At 41.8% G+C, this 25,522-nt stretch overlaps 2 long non-coding RNA genes across 2 annotated transcripts in view; one reads left to right on the forward strand and one right to left on the reverse strand.

Moving 5' to 3' along the window:
- The window catches only part of LOC309718960, a 53,329-nt gene that overhangs the window by 14,850 nt on the left and 12,957 nt on the right, over positions 1–25,522 (forward strand). The window lies entirely within an intron of this gene.
- LOC309718956 overlaps positions 1–25,522 on the reverse strand; it is a 39,448-nt gene that overhangs the window by 8,242 nt on the left and 5,684 nt on the right. Inside the window, exon 2 of the long non-coding RNA XR_014280114.1 lies at positions 17,417–17,514. This is a non-coding gene — a long non-coding RNA (uncharacterized lncRNA). The remainder of the gene's footprint in view (positions 1–17,416; positions 17,515–25,522) is intronic.

The following is a 25,522-nucleotide window of genomic DNA, read 5'->3' on the forward strand; positions in this document are numbered from 1 at the left end:
GTGATCTAATATGAGTTAATGGGGAAGTGGATGTGCACAATTTGACTACAAGAGAATAATAATGACCAGAATTTGTTAAACGTGCACCTCCATCAGCTGTTGTGCTGTTGTCTAAAAACTGTGTTTTTTGTGGCTGAACAGCATGATTATATGTGGTGACAAAACAAACACTGCAATACAAAAATAGTGTAGTTCCTCCCCTTCTCCCAGAATACATTTTAATACATTTCCATTCAAGCCTTGCTTCTGGCCGTCTGCCCCTCATGGAGGATCTATGAGAATTCTTCCTACTGAAATGAACTCACACCGTCTGACCTTATTCATCCCGAAGACTGCACTTTCTCTGGGACTCCCCCTTTTCCAGTCCCCCGTTTCCCACAGACCCCCTCACTCTTCTCTCTCTCTCTCTCTTGCACGCTTTCTCTCTCTTTGCATCCTCCTCTTCTTTCTCACCACCTTCCCAAGCCTCCCCCTCCCATCTCGTCTTTGCCTTGCCTTCAACTCCAATTTTGGGCACAATGAAGTTGTTCTGGCTGACAGTTTGGCCAGTAGAATAAGTGTTGTTTGAGCCTGCTGTGTGGCCCTGTAGTGGGCCCATTCTCCCCCTCGCCGGCTCAGTTACCGAGAGCCTGGTTGGTGGGACACGGAAGACATCCGTCCCCACACTCCCACCCTGACCCAAACAATTAGGCTCAAACCACCACGAGGCTCACCTGCACCTCCTCCTTACATGTTCCTACACATGCATGGATAAACGCACATCTGTTATGGTGTAGCTGTTGCTACACAAAAGCCAGGTTGGCCTGATTTACTCAGTTACTCCATGTCTTGTAGGACGTGTCAGAAAGGATTCTGTATTGGGGTCAGCTGGAAAGACAAAGCCTGCAGCCCTCTCTCCTCTGTCGCTTTCAGTAAGCATCAACCAGCCTCTCTCTCCAGCACCCCCGTCTCACACACACACACCCGTGCCCCTGAATCCCTCTGTTTCTTCTCTCCTGTTTCCCTTTTCTGATGAGTTACCAATGAAATACAAAAATGCACACTATAAATATTCTTCCTCACGCTACGTCCAACTCTGCGTGTACACACACAAAAGGACAGTCATGCACAGAAGCCAGGACATGGGAAAGTGGTTGGGAGAGGCACTTAAGGGGGGGGGGGGACCATATGTCCAGACGTTGTATATCAGTCGGCTCACCCCCAGCGCTCTGCCAGACCACCATAACTTAGTTTGTCTTCAGCACAAAGTTTGGTCCAAGCTTGGCTGGGTTCATTAGGAACCTATTCTCTGGAACCAATGAAGCTCAACAGACCTCCAACAAAGGAGCTAATCACACCCACTGCTGCTCTCTCTCTCTTTTCCTTACCTTCAGTTTGATTCTAAAAAAAAATGCCTCTATCATTTCCAAGCAGTACGACTCCTTTACTTAATAGAAAACCAAAAAATATATAATCTGATGATCCCAAACAATGATTATTCCAACAGTTAAATGATGCCAAAAACCAGCAGTTGTCAGCTAACGATACTATTTTATTCTTTTCTGCTACAGAAGCAAACGTGGATAATTGTGCCTTCACCAGAGAGTCACACATGCAGCTGCTTGTATATGTGAATGGACTTACAAAGTGTCATGTTCACACCTGACAGACACTTTCCTCCCTCAGATGTTTGTGCATTTTTGAATAGCTGTGTGTAGAATGAATCCCTGCATACAATGTCTCGTATGTGAATCCAAGTGGATGCGTGAGCAAAAGGATGTGGTGCACTGACAATGGAGAGCCCCGGGGTGCAGAATACTTGAAATGACCTTGAACCTCGGTATTCTCCATTCCCATGACTGCAGGGACGGTGAGTATGCCTGTGTGTGTGTGTGTGTGTGTGTGTTTGAGAAGCAGAACAATGAGGCTTTGCACTTTCTTTTTTAAAACACATCAGCTCTTCCAAAATTCTTCATTCCAGAAAGTCAGGGATAAAAAAATTCCAAGAAATCTACGTATATATATTACAAAAAAAAAAAAAAAAAGAGAAGCAGTTTTTCCCTTTGATAATTGAATTTTTAGATATTTCTTTAATAAGAAAGACATATTTAGACATATTTTCAAGTTACTGTCACAGAAAAGACCTTGTGAGTTGAGCTTATCACATCATAGTGAGCTATCCACTGTAACATACTCCAGTACCCCCGCCAGCCCACAGCAACTGTATTTGCTCACCCTGTATCCAGCAGAGAAAGAAGCTTGCTCCATACCATGTTCCCTACTGTGCTCACAGGCTAAAGGCAAGCATGAACGTGGCTGATCTGGACATGGCTTAAACACACAGACACTGTACACAGAGGATGGTCCCAAAGCACACCAACACACACAAGAAAACACACACACTCATTGATGTGCACGCAGATGAAGAGGACTTGGTGGGTTAAGAATCACAGTAGGGGGTGCTGATGGTGAAGGGAGACCCAGCGAGGGGTGGTAAAGGCCATACCACTAGGCCCTGCTTGGACACAAATGTCAGCAGCATGATGACCTGTACACAGGAACCCACAATGAGAGAGTACAGGATATGATCAAGGAGGAGAAATAGATAAAAAGAGCTGGCAATGAAACCAAGGCAGAGGTATATATAAGGTAAAGAGAAGCTCTTAAAATGTATAAAGTAATTTGAATTGAGGCTTTAGGAAAGAAGATACAAGCCGTGTTATTTTTTTATGTTTCGTCTTTTGTGTGTTTTCAAATGACAGCAAAGGCAACCTCTTTCCATCTCTTTCTTTGCAAGTGAACAGCTCACCAGCACTGGTGAACATTTCACCTTTTCAAGTGCAGGAGGAACAAAATACCCACTGAAGCTTTAAACAATGAATACATTACACACATTTGAATATTCCAGGTGATTCAATCATCTTCCATAGCACACATACAGTATGAAATGTCAAAATACAACACTACAGTGTTTCCAAAAACTCAGAAGACAAGAAATATAAACACAAGAGCTGATCCAGTTACACACAAGCAAACAGACAAAAACCAAAGATATCATAATTAATTAATAATTATTTGCATATTCTATTGAGAAAGGATACGATCTGGACTAATTGTGGTGTTGACTTAAGCTCCATTAAGGGTGGTGTCAAATTTCTCTCATAGCAAGCTCAATAAAACATACTGAATAGCCAGTAATAGCAGTTCACACACACACACAGGTATTCACTGACGCATGCATGCACGAGTTTCTTAGCATACACAACATGGCTGGTGACTCTGCCTTCAAAGTGAAATTCTGCTGCTGCAAATCGACCTGCTTTTTGACCGTTTTGGGGGTGGAACTGGCTCCTGTGATTGGCCACTAATAACGCAGTAACAAGCACACAGTCTCCTTGATTGGCTGATTCAGTTAACTTCCTTCCAGTAAGTTATGCTGTGGCACAAACATGAGCAACACTTTAGTAACGCTTCAGAACCAAGCTGATATGTAATATGCCAGTACCATAGGTACCAGCTGTGCTGCCTTTCTGTTGACCTATGTAGGCATGGACTTTCAGAAATCTGCCAAATTAAGTTCTCCTACTTGTATGGAAAGAAATGTAATTTTTCATGTTACTCATTCATTTTTCCACCATATGAGTCTGAAGTGGACTTAAGTGATAAGAGATGAGTATGTCTTGTATGTCTTTTTAAATAATTAATTAATTAAAAACAGACTTATAAGTATGTATATATGTATGTATGCAATGTTCCCTCCAAGCTGCGCACGTGCGCAATTGTGCACTGCTCTGCGCACAGAAAATCTGCGTTGTGCACAAAAAAAATCTAACCTGAATTGAAATTAAATTAAAATTAATACTTTAACAATTCTGTTTTGCTGTGTGAGTCAGTAAGTGACTGGCTGCTCCCGTATGGGATTAGAACGATGCCACCTTATTCCATAGCCCAGCCAATAATGCGATTCACATTCGTATATACGCAGCTAATCAACGTCGTTGGCAGGCTATGGCAGCGCCCTTAGCTAGCAAAGCGGCGTGGCTGATGTGGAGTGAAGCCACGTCAATGACAACGTGTACAACCATTGGAGATGTGAGCAGGACAGACGGAACAATTGACGGAAAAAGCATGGACTTTATACCAGTTTTTAAATTGCGTTGATAGGCCACGTAAAACCAGAGTTATGATAAAAATATTAGCAATGTTTGGTTTTCTTTCTGAATACTATCGTTGTTTATATTTACTGCTGGAAGAAACGGTAAAAACTGCGTTTTATAAGGAAAACGTTCGAAAGCACTCTCCACCTGTGAGCAAAGACGAAACCAAAAAACCCCACCCTTTCCTATTGGTCGAAAAATGTACCATGTCACCAGTGTTGGGGAGTAACGGAATACATGTACCGCCGTTACGTATTTAGAATACAAAATATGAGTAACTGTATTCCGTTACAGTTACCGTTTAAAAAGGTGGTATTCAGAATACAGTTACTTTGTTGAAATAAATGGATTACACTGCGGTACTTTCCTGTTTCATTTTGTCGCGGGTCAGGACTGTTTGGGTTTTGTTTGACAGCTACGTTCTGTTGTTCCAGGCGGCAGCGTTACGGTTGCCATAGTTACAGGGCGACGCTCTCTCTCTCTTTCTGCGACTGTGTGTTTCCTGGGTGAGAGAGCGCCTTTTCGTTGTTGTTGTTGTGCTAAGCTAACAGGCAGAATGCTACAAGCATAGCTCTAAAGAATGTAGCATCATGGGCAGTATAGTCCGTGTTGCAGGGAGAATGCACTGCCATACACGTTATGTGTCTGTGAGCGCGAGGAGGGAGAAAAAGGCGAGTGGAAAGGTACGAGTTGTCGTCGAGGAAAAACGGGAGCTGGAAGCATGTAAATATAATAATAACCACTGCAGCCAAGAAGAGTGCCTGACGAGCCCAGTTGTAAGTAAGCTATTAAGACTCGACTGTACACCGTGTTCGTGTTTCCCTCCGAAAACAATAAGTTCCGTTGGAGCAGTCTTTCAACGCCTCTCTCTGTCTCTGCTAGCAAAGTTGACCCACACAACAAAGTAAAGCTATTTTTCGGCTACGAGCTGACAGGGACCCCGCCGTATTAGTCAGAGGTCCCTTTACTACAGTTCGGAGTCGCGGACCTTCAGTAATAGTAATAAATCACACAGCAATAGTACATTCACGTTGTTGTAAAAAGCACGATAATATATTAAGTAATCCAAAGTATTCAGAATACGTTACTCTCATTGAGTAACGTAACGGAATACGTTACAGAATACATTTTGGGGCATGTATTCTGTATTCTGTAACGGAATACATTTTAAAAGTAACCTTCCCAACACTGCATGTCACCAATCAAAAAATGATATGGCAACATGGCATTTAGTTGTTTAGGAAGAGGGAAGTTTTAGGAGTGACAGCGGTGTTTTGAGATGTGAGAGATTTGCGATGTTTAGCGCAAATCTTGTGTAGTTCGTGTGTAGTGTAGTCGATAGTTTTGTTGTGTGCGTCAGAACAATGAGGCGACTGCTGAATGTTACAGGTGTTACAGCAGTGATACATCTCCTGTTGTCAGGCCTGCAGGTATCAGGCTGTTGTTCTCCTTTATGTCATAGTGGACAGAAATTATTTTTTGGAGTGGCACAAATAATTTGTGTGGCATCAACTTTGATGCAGAACACCTGATTGTTCTGTAAATACTTTGAAATGTTTTTTAAAAAAACGCCTTAGCTGCATTTTTAGGTAAACTCGGTTACTTTTTTGAAAAAGTAACTATGTAATTACATTTCCCAACATTGGTCATTGTATACTGTATTTTGCAGACAGACAGCTACAGAACTCTCTCCCAGACCACAGACTCATAATACAAGTCAGAGCTTTATATATATATATATATATATATATATATATATATATATATATATAAAAAAAAAACACCCAGCACGCCCCTGCGGGCGGTTTATCCTTCAAGCTCGGGTCCTCTACCAGAGGCCTGGGAGCTTGAGGGTCCTGCGCAGAATCTTAGCTGTTCCCAGGACTGCGCTCTTCTGGACAGAGATCTCCGATGTTATTCCCGGGATCTGCTGGAGCCACTCGCCTAGCTTGGGAGTCACCGCACCTAGTGCTCCGATTACCACGGGGACCACCGTTACCTTCACCCTCCACATCCTCTCGAGCTCTTCTCTGAGCCCTTGGTATTTCTCCAGCTTCTCGTGTTCCTTCTTCCTGATATTGCTGTCATTCGGAACCGCTACATCGATCACTACGGCCGTCTTCTTCTGTTTGTCTACCACCACTATGTCCGGTTGGTTAGCCACCACCATTTTGTCCGTCTGTATCTGGAAGTCCCACAGGATCTTAGCTCGGTCATTCTCCACCACCCTTGGGGGCATCTCCCATTTTGACCTCGGGACTTCTAGGTTATACTCGGCACAGATGTTCCTGTACACTATGCCGGCCACTTGGTTATGGCGTTCCATGTATGCCTTGCCTGCTAGCATCTTGCACCCTGCTGTTATGTGCTGGATTGTCTCTGGGGCATCTTTACACAGCCTGCACCTGGGGTCTTGCCTGGTGTGATAGACCCCAGCCTCTATGGATCTTGTACTCAGAGCTTGTTCTTGTGCTGCCATGATTAGTGCCTCTGTGCTGTCTTTCAGTCCAGCTTTGTCCAGCCACTGGTAGGATTTCTGGATATCAGCCACCTCCTCTATCTGCCGGTGGTACATACCGTGCAGGGACCTGTCCTTCCATGATGGTTCCTCGTCTCCCTCCTCTTTCTTGGGTTTCTGCTGCCTGAGGTATTCACTGAGCACTCGGTCAGTTGGGGCCATCTTCCCAATGTATTCTTGGATGTTCCTTGTCTCATCCTGGACTGTGGTGCTGACACTCACCAGTCCCCGGCCCCCTTCCTTCCGCTTAGCGTACAGCCTCAGGGTGCTGGACTTGGGGTGAAACCCTCCATGCATGGTGAGGAGCTTTCTTGTCTTTATGTCAGTGGCTTCTATCTCCTCCTTTGGCCAGCCTATTACCCCAGCAGGGTACCTGATCACGGGCAGGGCGTATGTGTTGATGGCCCGGATCTTGTTCTTACCATTCAGCTGACTCCTCAGGACTTGCCTGACCCTCTGCAGGTACTTGGTGGTTGCAGCCTTTCTAGCGGCCTCTTCATGGTTCCCATTTGCCTGCGGGATCCCCAGGTACTTGTAACTGTCCTCTATGTCTGCAATGTTGCCTTCTGGTAGTTCAATCCCCTCAGTTCTGACTACCTTCCCTCTCTTTGTTACCATCCGACTACACTTCTCCAGTCCGAACGACATTCCAATGTCATTGCTGTATAGCCTGGTAGTGTGGATCAGTGAATCGATGTCTCGTTCACTCTTGGCATACAGCTTGATGTCATCCATGTACAGGAGGTGGCTGACAACTGCTCCGTTCCGTAGTCGGTATCCGTAGCCAGTCTTGTTAATGATCTCACTGAGGGGGTTCAGGCCTATGCAGAACAGCAGTGGGGACAGAGCATCTCCTTGGTAGATCCCGCACTTGATGGTAACTTGTGCTATGGGCTTGGAGTTGGCCTCTAGTGTTGTACGCCACATCCCCATTGAGTTCCTGATGAAGGCTCTTAGGGTCCCATTGATCTTGTACAATTCTAGGCATTCCAGTATCCAGCTGTGGGGCATTGAGTCATAGGCCTTCTTGTAATCAATCCAGGCAGTGCACAGGTTGGTCAGTCTGGTCTTGCAGTCTCGGCTGATTGTTCTGTCTACCAGTAGCTGGTGTTTTGCACCTCTGGTATTCTTGCCAATTCCTTTCTGTGTCCCGCTCATGTATTGACCCATGTGCCTGTTCATCTTAGCCGATATGATGCCTGACAGGAGCTTCCATGTAGTACTGAGGCAGGTTATTGGTCGGTAGTTGGAGGGGACCGGTCCCTTCTTGGGGTCCTTGGGGATCAGGACCGTCCGGCCTTCAGTTAGCCATTCCGGGTGTCTCTCGTTAACTAGCAGCTGGTTCATTTGTGCTGCCAGACGCTCGTGGAGTGCAGTCAGCTTCTTCAGCCAGTAGGCGTGAACCATGTCGGGCCCTGGTGCTGTCCAACTCTTCATACTGGAGACCCTTTCTTGGATATCTGCCACTGTGATGGTTACTGGACCCTGTTCAGGGAGGTCGCTGTGGTCTGCCCTCAGATCCACTAGCCACTGAGCATTGCCGTTATGGGTTGCATCCTTCTCCCATATGCTCTTCCAGTATTGCTCCGTCTCCAGCCTTGGTGGTGCTGTTCTCTTATTGTTCCCTTGCCACTGAGAGTACACCTTTGCTGGTTCTGTGGAGAACAGCTGGTTTATTCTCCTGCCTTCTATCTCTCTGGTGTACCTCCTCAAGCGGCTGGCCAAGGCTGTGAGTCTTTGCTTGGCAGTTTCCAAGGCCTCAGGTATGGACAGCTTGCTGTATTTCTTAGGCACCTTATTTGTCGCACCTTTCTGCAACTCTGTTAGTTGGCTAACCTCCCTCCGTGCTACTTTGATCTTGCCCTCTAGCCTCCTTCTCCATGGAGGGTACTGCCCCTTGTGGCTGTTCAACTTGTAGCCAAGCATCTCACTGATCACTGCTGCCGTATTGTAGATCAGCTTGTTAGTGTCGGTAATCGTGGTTGTAGGTATTGCCCGTGGGCAAGGGACGAAAACATATATATATATATATATATATATATATATATATATATATATATATATAGATATCTATATATATATATATATATATAGATATTTTTTTTTTACTTCCAATAGTGTTAACATACTACACAGGTCATGAACAAGATTTTTTTTTTTAATTTTCATTGTAAGTGGGCTAAAGCAGTTAATTAAAAGTAGTCTAACATAAATGTAAAGGCTGTAATTTGATTATTTTAATAAACCATGTAACTTGGATGGATTCGATGCTGGCGTGACCACAGTGCACACGTCTGCTGTTGCTCACAGTGGTCCAAAGGACCGCTCAGGGAGTTTGTGTGTTCGCTGAGACACATGAAAAATTAGAGGGAACATTGTATGTAAGTATGAAATAAGTATAGACTTTACTTACTTAACAGCTTTGTAGTAATGGGCTTTGTAGTAAAGCCCATAACGTTCATAGTTTATAGTCTTTGTCTGCTGTGCATTGTGAATTAAATATATTGCAACATCATTAGAAAACAAATGCTTTTTTGTGGTAAAACTAGAAAAATTAATTTTCCAAGAAAACTGAAGGATTGTTCTGTATTTTCGCTAATTTGACCTTTGAGACATTAATCCTTTTAAATGAGAAAATTTAAAATCATGTCAAGCATCAAAGTTCATTCTGAAGGACATTTGTACACCGTTTGTTTAAGAAATTGTATTCAGTGTTAGAGTGTATTATGCCCCATGCCATAATGGGAAAGGTGACTGAAATACACACACACACACACGGGCGCAATCTCTAGATGGCCATATTGAAAAGTGTGAATGCCCTGACAAAAACAGGAAAAGCTGATTCGCTGAACCCAAACCCGTGGCCATTTTTCTCTCAGTGAGCTCTTTCTTCAGGGGAAAAAAAAAAAACAAGTCCTGAATCCTCACTCTTAATACAATTTTTCCTCTCTCTCATGTTCCTTCATTTCCTTTTGTTTCCTCTATCTCCAGCCTCTACCTCGAATCACAGCAAAGTTCCTCGGTGAAAGCAGTCTATTCTACTCATCATAGACACTTCTACAGATCCTCAGCCAGACAGTTGTGATTTGTGCCTGTGTTAAGGCAGAACTACTCCTTGCCTTTTTCACAATAAAGATTGCTGCCATTATCTGGAGCTATTCCTCTAGATGACACAAAAAAGAAGAAGAAAACATGGGGGTAAGAGGATGAAGGAATTTCATCCAACCACTGTGTGAACTGCTGATGGAAACTTGACTGACAATTTCATATGCAATTGTCAGTGTCACTCACAGATACGTTGTCATGTCTGATTCCCATCTTCTCAAGCTAAGCTTTAGTGGGTAGAGTGTGTCGTCAGTGGACAGCTTTCAAATGTCTAATAAACTTCGTATTGTTTTTATTAGTGTAGATAAATGGGACTAAATGGGGTTTGGGAACTTGTTTTCTAATTCCAATTTAATGAATGCTTTTGTTTCTGTTTATTCAGTCACACACACATGTGACCTTTGACTGCAGTAAAACCTGAGTAATAATTCAACCCATGTGGCGTGAATGTGGGGGACATGCAAATTCAAAACTGTCCCCTTTCACATTGATGTATCAAAGAAGATCTTTTGTGGCCACTGGGCATTGAGGGTGGGAAAAACAGAGATTCGAGGGGGTCCCTTCAGTCACTCGTTTGGGCTTTGAATGAGCCAGTGCCCAGGCAGGAAAGATGGTGTGCCAGTGGTGTGTGCTCTCTGCTAATTGATTGCCTCTGCTAACAAGAGCATAATGTATTCTATTGTGATCATCCTTTGCCCATGTTCATTAAGCCAGGAAGCAGTGTGATCTTTTCTTTTTGTCTCGGTCCTGCCTCTTTTACTCTCTCATGCTCCTCTCATCCACCTCCCCCCACTCCCGCTCCTCTTTTTCTTTTTCTCCCTCCTCTTCTCTCTGCCCCCCCCCCCCCCCCTCTCTCTCTCTCTCTCCGGCACTGGATGGGAAAGGTGATACAAAGGTGGTATGACAGGCAAAACATCCCTCACCATCCCAAATGCAAAAAAAAAAAAGGGGAACAAAGGGCAGGTGGAAGGAATAGAGTAGATGACTTTTAGAATGATGAAGGATGGAAGTATCGATGAAAGGCTGAGAGGGAAAGACGGGGTAGAGAGGTGTGTTGGAAGAGAGGAGGATATGGAAACAAGAGGGAGATGGTGAGAAAAAAGACACAATGATAGTGTGAAAAAAAAAACGAGGATCAGAGAAGGACCTCTCACTACCTTCCTCCATACCTCTCTTTTTCTTCACTTCCCCCGCCCGTCCCAGCTTCTGTTACTGCCAGGTTCCCACCTGCTCCTGCTCTCTTCTCAACACCCCCACCACCCCTTTTCCCCCTCTTGCCCCTTTTTTACCCACCTCTCATTCCCATTTCCCTCTCCCCCATCTTTGGTTCACTTCTTAATTAGAGCCGACTGGACAATAGTACCACTGTTGCCCATGTTTGGAATCCTGGACTGAAACAATCGCTGTTTACCCAAGCGGTGGCACAGCCTAGACTCTCTCCTTCATTATAGCTGGGCCAAGTCTGATTACTTCTGTTCTGCAAGTGCTAGAATACACCACTGAGCCCGCCACTACGACTCATCCACTTTCCCATCTTTTCAGTCATAACTTCAGCTGCTCCCAGTTGCTAGCCTTAGTCTCCTTTTGATTTACATATTCATTACCAATGACCAACAGAACCGCATTTACTACAGGAGGAGAATAAGACGGATAAAGAAGCAGAGAAAGCAAAACAGAGACGAGATGGGTTATAAATGATAAAGTATTTCAAAAAATCATTTGTTGAATCTGGTCTATTTTCAAAATGACCTTCATAAACTAGGACAAAGCTAATTTCTTTATTAAAAATTCCCACCGGGGTTGAACATGCTGCAGGCAGTGGCAGCATGACTGACTGCAAGAAATAAGAGAAAGCTCTCTTTCCATAATGGTCTGAGATAATAAAAAAAATGGCATGGAGGTACTGTTATCAAGCTGATGCTTGTGGCGAAGACACGCTGAATCAGTGGATTGAAAGCCTTTTCACTCAGCCACATCCCCTCAGCTCTGTGGCTTGTAACAGAAGTATGCTACCAGCACTATGCAAAACAGCATCATGAATATGCGTAATTAGGTGGGACTAGTGTAATTTTTCTGGGTTATGGGATGTGACATTTGTGGGGCAGGAGCATACATCAGTGCAAGCCCGACTGACAAATGCAAATCCCTTTCTCTGCAATAAGCCTTTTTACACTTTGCAATACAAAATATCCACTTTGCTTTTATTCACCTAATAGCTGTATGCAAAAAAACAAAAAAACATACACAGGTGCACGTTTACACTTTGCATGCATAAACATAATAAAGACACTAAAAAAGCGCCTTGAGAACACAGCACAGCTTGTGTATTTGAGCACAAACTCTCAATCACACTCCATTTTAACAACACAGAGACAGGTAAGCACAGTACATTTGTGTTTAGACAAAAAAACCCAGCAGCAATAAATGAAGGCCTAGTTGCTTTTAAAGGTAGCGGACACGAGGGCATCACAATTACTTCATGATAATAATGAAAAGCACAAATCGATACAAAAAGTCAAATTAAATGTGTCTCAGAAAGACTTAAAGGATGCCAAGAGTCCAGCAGGAAGGTTAACAGAGGGCTGATACGTCACTGTGTTTAACAGAGCTACATATCCTTTGATAATGAGCTTTTAGCAGTATTGTTTAAACCACAAACAATCCTCTAAGACAACCCCAATCGAAACTATATTGTTAGGAAATTTATGCAAGGTAAGATTTTCTGCTTTTTTTTCTAGATTTCATTGAGTTATGCTGTTATGCCTGTTATTGTATACCTTGTGTTTTTTTCTCCTCTCCTTTTTGCATTAGTATTCAATTCAGATGAAATTTCAAAAGACCGGAACATATGAATTCACAAAAAAAAAGAAAAAGGAAAATGACAGGTACATGGCCAGGGGTACATTGCCAAAAGTATCTATTAATAATTGGATCATATTCTTATACAACCAGGCACACTTGCATACACACACAAGCATGCACACTTTCAACACACCTCTCTAGCTCTTCAGAGAGAACCAATTTATACATACTGTACTGAACCCCCCACCACCACCTCTCATCTCTCTCTTTGCCTTGCCATGCCCCTTTTCCTTTCCCCATTCACCCATATAGACACAAACACGCACACACACACAGAGACACGCACACATAAACACACCGGCACGCAAAGCACCCTGACACAATCCACCACCCTGCCACACATACCGAAGGGGAGGACACATCCCTCATAGCGCCCAGGAAATTAACTTGACATTTGATGCAGACAGAAAAAAATATATTTTGGTGGGGGAAGGAAAAAAAAAAAAAAAACAAAGTGTACCAAAGCAGGGATAGCATAAACCCAGCCCTTGTTCACCCTTCCCCACTCCACCCTCCTTAAGCCCAGGGATGCATTCGAGGGGGATTTTAGCGATCTGCAATGCAGACGCCACTGGGTGCCCATGGAAAAATGAGCTTCATCTTTTGCCTGTCCTTGCCAGTATATGCTGTCTGTCCTTCTTTGTTTCCATCTTTTATGATCTAGCCGCTCCATTTTCATATCCATATTCGTGCAGATTTTATTTGGAAGGAACTTGAAAAATATGTGCCACACTTGATGTTGCTTGCATTTCAAATTGGCCACACCCTCTAAGATATTCTTTGTGAATAAATATGATGAAGGATGATGATGTTTTAATTTGTTTCAACTTGGCTTTTTTTTTTTTTTTTTAAATTTAGCTGTTATCTGCTAAAACCTTGGAATGCTACACCCACTGCTATTCTTTCGTTTACATGCAATATTTAAATAGCTTTGCAAATCTGGTTAATCACTCCAAAATGAATAAGCGTTTAAGAAAGCAAAAAGCAATAAACGGTCTATTGGTTGCAATTCTGTGCAAAAACCAAAGCAAACACGGATGTTTCTTTAGCAGCGCACCTAAAATTTAACGCAGCAGACTAGAAAATAAAGCGCAGCGTGATCTTGCATAAGATTAACATAGTCTTGTAGTAACCTCAGCAAGGAGCCCAAACACTGAGAGCGAGAGCAAGCCACAGTTAATACATCATTATGCCCTGCTACCGTTTATACCCGTGAACACACACAATGTGCAGCGAGACTGCAGACCAGCTAGTGTCTGTCTCAATATCCCCTGCATTAGACATGCAGGAATGTTAACATCATTATGCACAATTGTGAGTGTGTTTTTGTGTGTGCCCTCCCCCCCTTTTTTCCTCCCCTGCCATATTGTGTCTGCGGGTTGGTCCGTGTGTGTATGTGTGCACGTGTGTGTCTGAAAGAGGGCGGTGTTATTTAAATATGATTGTTTGCAGGCGAGCAGAAGGCATTACTGACTGTTGACTGTTGTCTTGATCAGCTTTGGTCATCGGGGTGAGATGCTACAGGAATTAATTTCAAATAAATAAATATATTGTGCAAAATGTTCAGTTGTTGATAAGGATTTTATTGGGTAACTGCAGGATTTATATTCAAATAAGGTATGAAAATGAAATACAAGCAGGGAAATCTAAACCAATAAATACATTTCAAGAAAAAACAAAACAAAAAACATTTCATCTAAAAAAAAATGCTATGCAATTTAGGATGTAAGTAATGTGACTTTGAGTTTAGTAGACCACAAATTATTCTTTAAGGAATTCTATGCTGATGAAACCGTGATGATGCAGTAACCCTGTCATGGCTCTGAACATCCACATTAACAGCCAATTCTAATATCAAGAAATATAATGCAAGCATATTGCTTTTTAGAGGTAGAGGGAAAAGGACCTGGCTGTCTTCACCTAATCCCTACAGTTTCTGTATCACGTACGATAAAGTTTTCACTGTGATGGCAAGGAGGAGGGGTGTGACCGTTATTAGCATGGTGTCACTAATATCTGCTCTGCATTTTTCTGAGGTGGTGCAGCCAAAATATTGCATCATCCCAGCACGCACGCTCACACAGACACACGCATGCTTTTTGCAGCCAGTGAATCACATTTGCATTCACTGCATTTACAATAGCGTCCTCAATGAGCACTATACATTTTGTTGCATCATAAAAATGGAATGCGGTTCTCCGCAAATAATACAAATCCATATATCGTTTATGCATTGCGGGTAAACAGAAATAAAGAGGAATTTATAAGGAGAAAGTCTTGAGAAGAGATTTACAATGAGATTCAAAAGCAGTAAAGCAGTATTCTTCAGTTATATGACACAACTTAAAGAAAGACTGTGTGTGTGAGTGTTGTATACAAAGTCCTTGGCATCCCTCTCTGCTTATACAAACTCCCCCCCTCCTGCTACTACGCTTTCTCTTGCTGCCAGCAATTTGCATGTATTTGCATGATTTTTACGATGTGCATATCCTTTGTTCTGACTGTATGGTGATGCAGAAGAAAGCCTCCCTAAGCAGCGCTATTACACAGCCCACTGAAAGCTACTTAGATATTATATGAAAAGGGGGAAAAAAGAACTGTAGCTTTATATATTTTAATTATGAATTGATAAGATGAGATGTGCACAAATACCAAACTCATCCTCTGGTGCATCCGTGATTAGAATGAAGGGTGTTGGGGGTGGGAGTGGGGAAAAAAAGAGATGAGGATGTTCTAGTTTTGTGGAATTTTTGAACAAGCATGGAAAAGACATATTATGCTAAGAGGCATGAGCATCTGCAATATATAGCATGGGGAAAGGATTGCATCCAAGCATGAAATATGGAATTACTTGACAAATAGGAAATAGGAAAATTATAGATGGAAACTAAATCATTGAAGAGAAAGAGAGAGGGAGAAAAAAAACTTTCAGTATTTTACAGTGTGTTTTTTAAATAATTCACTTTTTCTCCCTTAATTTCCACTTTGATTTTACTCATCCTTTTCTTTTTTTTTTAAATTGTCTCTTCTTGTATAACCTGATCATGAAGAATGAAGCCTTCATATTTACTGTGCTGTTAATACTGTGCAAAATTGTTATTTTGCTCTTTGGGATTGGACGAATGCGATGCTTTCTCGTATGCTGGCATCTTTTGTTCTGTGCTGTTGTTTTATCTACGAAGACCAGACAACATGCGCGCACGCACGCACGCACTCGCACACACATACACACAATGACACTTTAATGCTCCTTAATCATACAGACACATGCAGATGACTTCATTAATCGCTGTGGGATAGCACTGATGATACAGAAGCCGGCCTGCAAAGACTCGAGGGTTTCGCTGAATGCAGGCGGCACATTATAAATACTTACTCCCGCTGGCACCCTAATAGTAAGCAGCTGTACTTCAAATCTGCATGACTGATAGATGATTATGACTATAGCATAACAAATGAGGTGATGGAATATAAACAAACAATACTGTGTAGCAGACATCCTTTATTTTTTATTAGTGCTTGTTTTAATGGTCGACAGATATGACTAAAGGAAGATTTACAGTGTAAATATTTTTGTGTTGTCTAAGTTGTGTGAGAGAGGGAAAGAGAATGAGGGTGAAATTTAAGACTTCTACAGACTTTTGCAGTGACTGCTCCTACCAAGTGACTTGCCCTGACCTTCTAATTGGCTCTTCTGAGAAGTCCACCGAATGCGTACGAGTACTGGGAGTAATTAAGAACAGTAATGCCACAGGGCACTGTGACCTAAGGGTGCTAATATGCCACCATACCGGCGCTTCTTCTTTCTTTTTTTTCTTTTTTTCAGCATCAGCAAGAATCAAACTAAGAATATATGATATATATATGGAATATTATGAGGAATATTTGCTCTTGCTGTCAGCTAATTTAGAAAGAATTTCATTCTTATGAGAACCATTCATTAAACTAATCATTAAAATATCTGTCTGCCTACGATTGCATAAAAATGTTGCATGTGAACAGCAAGATGCCTTGCACGTAATTAGTGTTAATGTGCGGGTTCTGGTAGCTAGAGGAGATGTTTCTTTTGCAATCACTTCCTGGTTGTAGTTACTGTTTGTGTGTGCATTGTTGTGATGATGAATAGTGAGCAGTAACCTCTGTTTCCCCCGTGCTTGTTGTCTTTGGTATCGACCACAGGGCAAAGAATGGGTCATGGGATTTGATATTGCCCACGATCACGTTGCCTGAGCTCCCTTCAAACCGCTGTTATTCTGTTTACTGTGTCCTCTGGACCACTGCTAACATCTATGCCTTTATCCAACACACACGGGCTAACTTTGCTGCAGGCAAACACACACACACACACACACACACACACACACACACACACACACACACACACACACACACACACACATCGGTGGAGATAGGCATAGAGGAAAAAAAAATCAGTCAAAACAACTGGCAACAAAGAAATTTGGATGTTCCAACAAAATTCTTTATTATTTTGTATTCAAAACATCCAAATGAGTTTCAAATGCATAATAAGACCGCAACATGTGTCTAGCAAATCGATAATTCAATTATGTTTTATAGAATAAAACAATTATTAATAAAAAGCCAAGCAAGAAATTGGTACAGAGTGTTTTACTGAAATGTTTTGTCCTTGAACTACCAGAGGTCACAGTAAACTCATGTTTCTGATAGATACACAAAATGCACTAAAACTAAATGTTCATACACGTTCATTTCGAACAGTTTAGACCAACAACACACACACAAACACATACTTGGTTTATTAACCAAAGCTCACCTCGTGTGGGTCCATTAGAGAGCAAAACCCCCGAAATCTTGTGTTGACCTCTACTTCCTGCTGCAAGCAGTTCCTCTCTCAGCTCCCTTTCTCCAGCACTGCAGCAATGAAAGACATACACAACACAAGCAGGGAGTGTTTACCAAGCGGTAACCTTTACTTGTTGAACAGCTCTTCCCGAGCAAATCACAATTAACGGGTTTTCACCAAAAAAACATCAGAATGACAGCAAACACACAGTTATATGGTTAAGGAGGGAAATTGCTAGCATAGCTAAGTTTGCTTGGAGGAATTCAAATTGGCAATAACTTTGTGCAAATGTCTTCTCAACCTTTACTCTTTGCCACAAATAGTACGCCAAACCTGGGACCTTACAGAACATGAACGGCTGACTTGCGTATCACTTGAAGGTCATGGCAAGCAGTTTTGCATACTTCAAAATATCATTATAAATCTTTGCTCAAATGTTAAAGTTTTTGCTGCGGCGTTTAACGCTATAATATTAAAAGAGTCTGCTATTTCTTGTAAACTGCCTGATTATCTCTGGTGTATGCCAACACACTTTCTGCAGCCATGTTGTTTGAGTAATGCATTTGAGGTCAGAGATGGTCATTCCAGACTGCAGCAGCCTATGAGGATAGTTTGAGACTTAATTTGTGACTTTATCCAGCGAGCCACCATGTGAACCTGAACACATCCTTAAACAATCAGGATTATTTCATTTTAGCTTCTCATTTTCTGTCCTTTTGCCCCCTGTATATGAAATATGACCGGTGGAACTCTCCTCACCTTGAGACAGAAGTCAGTTAAAAAATTGGCCCGATGTCAGAAAGTTGAACATGGATGACAAAGCGTGCACTTTAGACATAACACTTCTTTAGGTTTCGCCGCTCTCATGTGGTGCTTATGACTCATTAAGAGGCTATGTACAGAAATATACTGTAGGCTACTATGTAGTCACTTTAGACTGGCTTTCTTTCCTCCTGTGTTCCCAAGTGATTGCGAGACTCTTTTAGCGAGTCAGTGTCAAACTGACAGGTGCCACATTTTATTAGAGCCCTGTATTAAAGCTCTCGCGCATGTGCAAAACAACACATTCACCCTTGCAGTGCGTGCTGTAAGAAGTAATTAATAATGCATCTACGACATCTTATTTTTCCCATTTACTTGCCTTTTTATTTCATCAAATACAGGTTTTACAAGCGCATTGATATCAAGCACCCTGAAAGAAACGTGGAAGTCTTGCATCTCTAAATTCAATCAAGACTTCGGGAGTAAAAAAAGAACAAAAAAAAAGAACCTAAATAAATAAATAAATCACTGAGATATCGGTGCATATTCTCATACTCCCCACTGCAATGTTCCACATATTTCTGAGTGTGTTTTGCGGTCGTGTGGCAAACCAGTGTGCGTGTGTAAGTGTCTGCATTCGTGTGTTGCTGTGTCTATGTGTGTTTCTAGCCCTACGGCAGAGTTTAGGGTAACTATACAGCATTCCCCCTCCACCTTCACCCTGTTCCCTTTGCGGCTTGTGTGACTTGTCTCATCCCATCTCCCTCCTGCTCCTCTATCTCCCTGCTTCGCTCTGCTCCCCTTGCTCTCCCCACCACAACGCTTTGAGCCTACATGTGTGTTGGGTGGATTGGGGGGCTGGTAGAGGTGCTACACTCTACCAAAAAAAAAAAAAAAATTCAAGCCGGCTTTCTTTTAAGCGACACTGTGGTGATGCATTGGATGCTAAATATAATGCAAATTGCAGACGTATACATATCACAGGCAATCGCGCTCCGAGGCAATAAAAGACAACATAAAGGGAAATGTACACGAGCCATAAAATGATTATCTTGTGTGGAGAAACATTTTTTTTTTTTAAAAAGCCCATTTAAGTGAGCTGCAGAGATTTGGAAGAGATTGTAAATTAAAATGGGGAAAAAATTACGACTATTTTGACTGAAGTGACGCAGGATTGACGGTGTCTTTCCCACATTGTGCGACACCTTCCAATTGCACCTGCCTATATGACAAAAGGGAGTAGTCGCAGAACAAAAGCATTTGCTTTATGAGAGGTGTGTCTTCTCTCCACCACCGTGGCTTACAGTGTTTCATTATCCAAAGTCAAGGTCTGCTTTGCCACCCAGCTCCCCCATGCTGCCTGTCTCATTTCCTCTCAGTAACAATCCATTAGCCAACGCGAGATTCAAACTCACAGCCTTTTAATTATTCTCACATCTTTGGCAATGCGCCAGGGCATACCACTCATCAGAGGAAGGTAGGGAGGTAGGGAAGGGGATCAGCTGATATTGTGTATATACTTTATGCATGGAAAACTGGGACAACAGGCAAGTGTGCAAGGACGCAGAATTCACATGGGAATAATTACACGTAATCTTTGAGACAGTTTCAATGTATAAGGATGGCAACTCACAAATGAATAGACTAACAGCAATGCACATCCACGTACGGGAGTTAACGGCCATTTTAAGCTAAATCTTGAAATTGTAGCGAGAGCCAAATTTCCTTCAGTAACATACTTTCCCCAGATTGGTGAGCCCCATATTTTTTGGCGTGTAAGCTGTGTGTGTGTATTTGTCATTGTATGTGTGTGTGTGTGTGTGTGTGTCTTTGCCTGAATCCTTGGGATGATGTGTGGCATAATTCATCTTGAATAATTTCCTGCACATTCTTTTTCATGCTCAGGAGCACTTCACGATGAAAGGGAATGCTAATGCTGCGTCTGTATCTGACTGCACAATGTGTGTTTGTGCGCTGGGGATGTGATTGCGTGTGTGTGTGTGTGCGCGTGCCCGTTTGTGCCCGTGTGTGCCAGCTCACTAAGCACATTTATGATAATTAACAGATAGGAGAGGTCAGCTAAAGTGTGTGTATGCGACAGCGAGAGTGAGTAAGAGAGAAGGAGACAGAAAATGATAGGGAGAACAGTAAAGCGTTCATTTACATAAACTTACAATATTGTCAGTGCCTTTCTTAGCCTGCTCTGTAGCGTTCGTATTGTCATTTTTGAAATTTTGAAATTTTGAAATCTATATATATCTATATAGATATATATATATAAAGAAATAGTTGGAGTGTCTCATTACAGTGCTTTCATCGAGGCCTTAACGAAGGCTCCGCTGAAAATTGTTTCCAGGGATAAAAATACACTGACGTGCCAAATTGAAATTCCCAAAATATTAGCAAATGTGATAGCCGCAGTGCCGGTATTAGCGCTCGTACACAATAAGCGGCGAGCAACAGAAAGCTAAACACAGGTCGATCTGCTAAGTGACAGTAATCGAAGGAATTAATAGATGCAAATGAAATGCTCGGCATGCATAGCTGCCGACGACAGTATCTGAATAATTGACTCTCAGATCTGTGTGCTATCCACATGCTTCACGGAAATTTGTATGCATTAATGTGTATGCGTGCGTGTGTCTATGCCAGCGGACATTTTAGGTCTACCCTCCCCACAATCTCACTACCGCCAAACGCCTTAAGATGGTGGCACCTTGAGGCAGAGAGAGACACTCTTACAGAAAGCCAGTCTCCTCCTCCCTTTCCCCCCCTTCTTTCTCCTCAGGTCCTCATGACAACACAGGACAGCCCCCCCCACCCCCACCCCCCTTCCTAACCCTTAGCCCCCCTAATAAATATTTAATTCATCCCTCTCTAATAAGGATATTAGGCGAGTACACCCCAGCCCTGGCGTATATGCATGAGTCCTTTCTCATCAAATTTACATAAAAGGGCCAGATGCTAATGCGAGTGTAGCAACTACTGCTCACCATTCTATATGCAGTGGTAGTGCTTCCTCATCCAAGTGCTCATATAATTTAATTGCCGAACAGCATATATTTTTCAAACGATTCTCCGTATTCAAATTTGTAGCCCGGCCTCAATACCACATGCCTTACAAAACGCGCGACGATGGGCATATTTTAATTGTAGGGGATGCGCGTCTAAAATATTTGCGCTTATTTAATTTTTTTTGCGAAGCCCCTCCTCTCATACATAATTACAGAGGCACTTGATATGAAAAAGGAGGGGAAAAACAATGAAAAAGGGCGTTGTGTTTTACACAATCAAGAGCCCGCTCAAAAATGAATTACTAATTCAACGATTAAAGCCAGTAGAGTTTGGGAAATTGCGTTAGGATGACAATGCAGAGATAGTTTTATAATAGGAAATGATTATGAAAACAATGAGAGGCAATTTGAATTAAAACTGCACTTTGGAAGCAAGTATCTAGATACTGACAGATTGCGGTTGTGTACACAATGTGTTCTATATTTAAGAAAACAACATCTGAGTGTGCGTTGCCCTAACACCCTAACACCATCTAAATGCAGAGTATAGCACGCAGTCTTGTGTATGTAATTAATAGAGAATGAATTATGCAGTGACACCAAATGTATTATTTACACGCTTTGAAGCAGGTTTCAGATGCAAGTGTACTAATTCATTTATAGTGCATAGTATTTGCATAATCAAAAGCCAGCAGAGCACAGATATAGACAGGCAGACAGCCAGATTCAGACTTTAGCAAAAATAGCACTTATGCGTACAGCCTTAGTCTGCACTGCTGCTGCCACAGTGCTGATATCTTATCGTACAGCCACGAAGCTGAAAGCATATTTTACTAGTAAGTTGTTGTAATGTTAGATTTTAGGGAATTACAAACATCTTATCAGCTTAAAAAACACTCCATTAAAAACTTCAACAGGGGGTGCAGGTAAATAGTAAGATAAGCTATATATCAACTTGGATTTCAATTATTTATTTATTTATTGATTTTTAGACAATAAGGTGGGAAATTCTTTTTCTGTTTTTTTGTTATGCATTAAAAAGGGCTGGCTTGTATTTCCTCAAAATTCCCTCCTATGTCTGTTTTTTTTTAATTGTCTTGAAATTGAGCTTTTTGTGGAATATTTTTTACACTGTGATTAACTTTAAAGGTGATGCATAAAATATGGGGGGAAATGTAGGGTGCTTTGAGAGCATAGCATGCATACTGGCGATGCAGATTAATAAGATTTGGGTTTGGGTTAAGTGAGGGGGTTAGAAGTGTCAGTCTTGGAATTACCAAATTTCAGCTTCACTTTTGCCTTTCCTTAATGTTCAGTTAATGGAATAAAGTTCAGAGTTTTACGCATGCTCAGAACATTTTCAGATTATCATAAGATAGTTTTAAATGATGAATGTAAACTCATTTTGGTTCCAGTTTTGAAGTTTTGAAGATGAAATTTTTAAACATAGTCAAATAATTTGACGGTCTACTTACATTTTATTTCTAACATCATACTAAAAAAGATTAATGATAATATTAACAGAGCTCATAGTTGCTGACAAAGGCAGGATTACACCATACAAACAACAAAAATGTGTTGCTTTCAAACTCAATCCCATTATGTTGCATAACAGACATTTGACAGTTAAGTGAGGTGTCTGACTAACATGTCGGTCATGCATATCCACACAGTTAGTTGAAAGAGGGGGGGCATACAGTGTGGCAGAGCACAGCATACCCGCTGCTCCCCACAAGACATTCAAGTGGCCATGCATGATGTCATTAAAAAGGGCTGGGCCATGACATTCTTTAGTGGATTATTGGCAAGTTATGGTTGGCTGGTCTGTTATGGAGAGTGGCTGATCAGATCCCTGTTAATCAGCAGCGACACCCTTAGTGAAGTTAGTGACACTTTTAAGCGTGCGTGTCTGTAAAACACGAATTTGCTATCTCAGACTCTGTTTTGTGTTATATATCGAGACGCTTGTGAATTTTTCACGAGCTAGATTACCATAATGACTTCAGTTTATGAATTTAAAAAAAAAGAGGAAACAAGAAGAAACCTGAAGCTAATCAATTAACAAATGTCAGGGATTTAAGCAAAAAGATGTAACCTTACACAAAAAGCTGTGTTTACGCTAAGCCACGGAGACAGGGGTAGGTGGCATTCTAGTTTCTTGCATAAAACACTCTGTATTCACCTGCGCACACAGACACGCACACAAACACACACGCTGAAACTAGGAACCTGTCCTGCATTGGCAGGGACTGATGCTGCCATGCGCAAGGTGATCTCACCTACCGTTGCCAAGGCGACACCAACCAGAGGGAAAAGTTTATTGTGTGTGCGCATGCGTCTGTGTGTATGTGTATGTGATTGTGACAGAAGCTTGAGCTGGAAGAAGAGAGGGAGGAGTAGGAGAAGGAGGGCCTGCAGGAATTCACATTGTGCCTGGCTTGTTTAAGGTTTATGCCTCATTCACTTACTACCCTTTATCAGGGGAAATACTGAACTGGCTCATTCAATTATCAAGGCAATGAATTCAGCACAGTCGTGTTGTTAAAATAGCAGGCCAGCGCTTTATTGGAGAAAAGACCAACATATGGGGAGGAAAAGAGGTCCGTGTCAATTAATTTGCATATGCTATATGGAGAGACAAAGATAAACAGGAAAACATGGAGGCCTTCATGCATACATGCTCACACACTGACAGGCATGCAGACGCATACAAGGATGCACAATGCAGGCATACACGTAAGGTCCACCACACTTGCACAGCGCTACTCATTTAGGGAAACAGACAAAACAATCCCCCCTACTACCAGCTGGTAATGTTGAATTCTATTAGTGATGAAGAGCTAACTCAGACTATAGGAGTCATCTGCTCATCAATGGGTGGTGGTGGCCTAGGCTTGCTCCACAGCCATGAATGCACTGAATTCATTACCCCTGGTGCACAGATGGTGTCTGGCCGCCTGTCTCAAGTTCAAGTTCATGTCCAGGGGACACACACACACACACACACACACACACACACACACACACACACAGAGATATACACAAAAAGAGTGAGACATGGCCCAAGCCAGACAGACGTTGTTGACTGAGACACAGCTATTGTTCCCTTTCATCAACATGACTGTGGTAGTCTCACTAGCTATCCACGATGCATGGTAGGGCATAAACGCCACTATGTAGATACACATGATGTCTTTTTTTTTTTAAACTAAGTGGCTGTAACTAACTAAGTAGCGTGTATAATTCTGTATACCCACAATCTGCCAGCTTTTCTAGCTGCACAGGAATATATATATATGTATATATGTATATATATATATATGTATATATATATATATATATATATATATATATATATATATATATATATATATATATATTTATATATATTTATATATATATATATATATATATATGTACATACGTGTGTGTGTGTGTTACCTGTATACTATATACTATATTCACATCCTTTGTCTGGCGCACAAATTATCCAAGTCTGGTACATACTATAAACCTGCTATTGCACCTGCCTTACACAGCACAGAGGCACAGAGGAATCACATAAAGCGCCCAGACACATTCACATAAAATATGCTGATTGCACGGCCAATGAATATGAAAACACCTTCTATGATGGTCGTCATGGTTATGTTACTCAACAAATCAGGTGACAACAGTGGTGTGGCAGCAGTGGACTGCATGTGTGAACATGGATGGAAGGCTAACCGATTATATATATATTTAAATATATATATATATATATATATATATATATATATATATATATATATATATATATATATATATATATATATAGATACGAGAATGAGAGCCTTGTTTGTATACTATACTGTACTAGGAACACCTCCGTGAATAATATAAAAGCTTCCTCACAGACTGGAGGACACTTAACTAATTTAAGGCATATTTTAGAGACCATGCACAACAGAAGATGCACATTTTCAGGATCAGTTAAATGTAAGTTTCAGATGGGGCCAAGTAATCATCACATGTAGAGAATCCTATTGATTATTTTTTGGACTTATGGCAGCAGTGGCTTCCACTTCATATAAAACCAGCATTTTGAACCAAATTAGAATTTAAAAGCCCAAAAACTACACAAACGCTAGCCGCCAATCATACTGCATCTTCCCTGCATGCAGCAAAGGAGGTTATTAAGTAGGAGAGACATGCAAGTGTGATTTGCAACTGTTTGAGACCTGATGCTGCTCTCTCCTGGTAATAGCACAACCAAGCATTACATTTCAAATTCTATTCACAAGCCTTGAACTAAGGTCCA

This window comes from Aulonocara stuartgranti (genome assembly GCF_965226115.1).
Source record: "Aulonocara stuartgranti genome assembly, chromosome: 12".
Lineage (NCBI taxonomy): Eukaryota > Metazoa > Chordata > Actinopteri > Cichliformes > Cichlidae > Aulonocara > Aulonocara stuartgranti.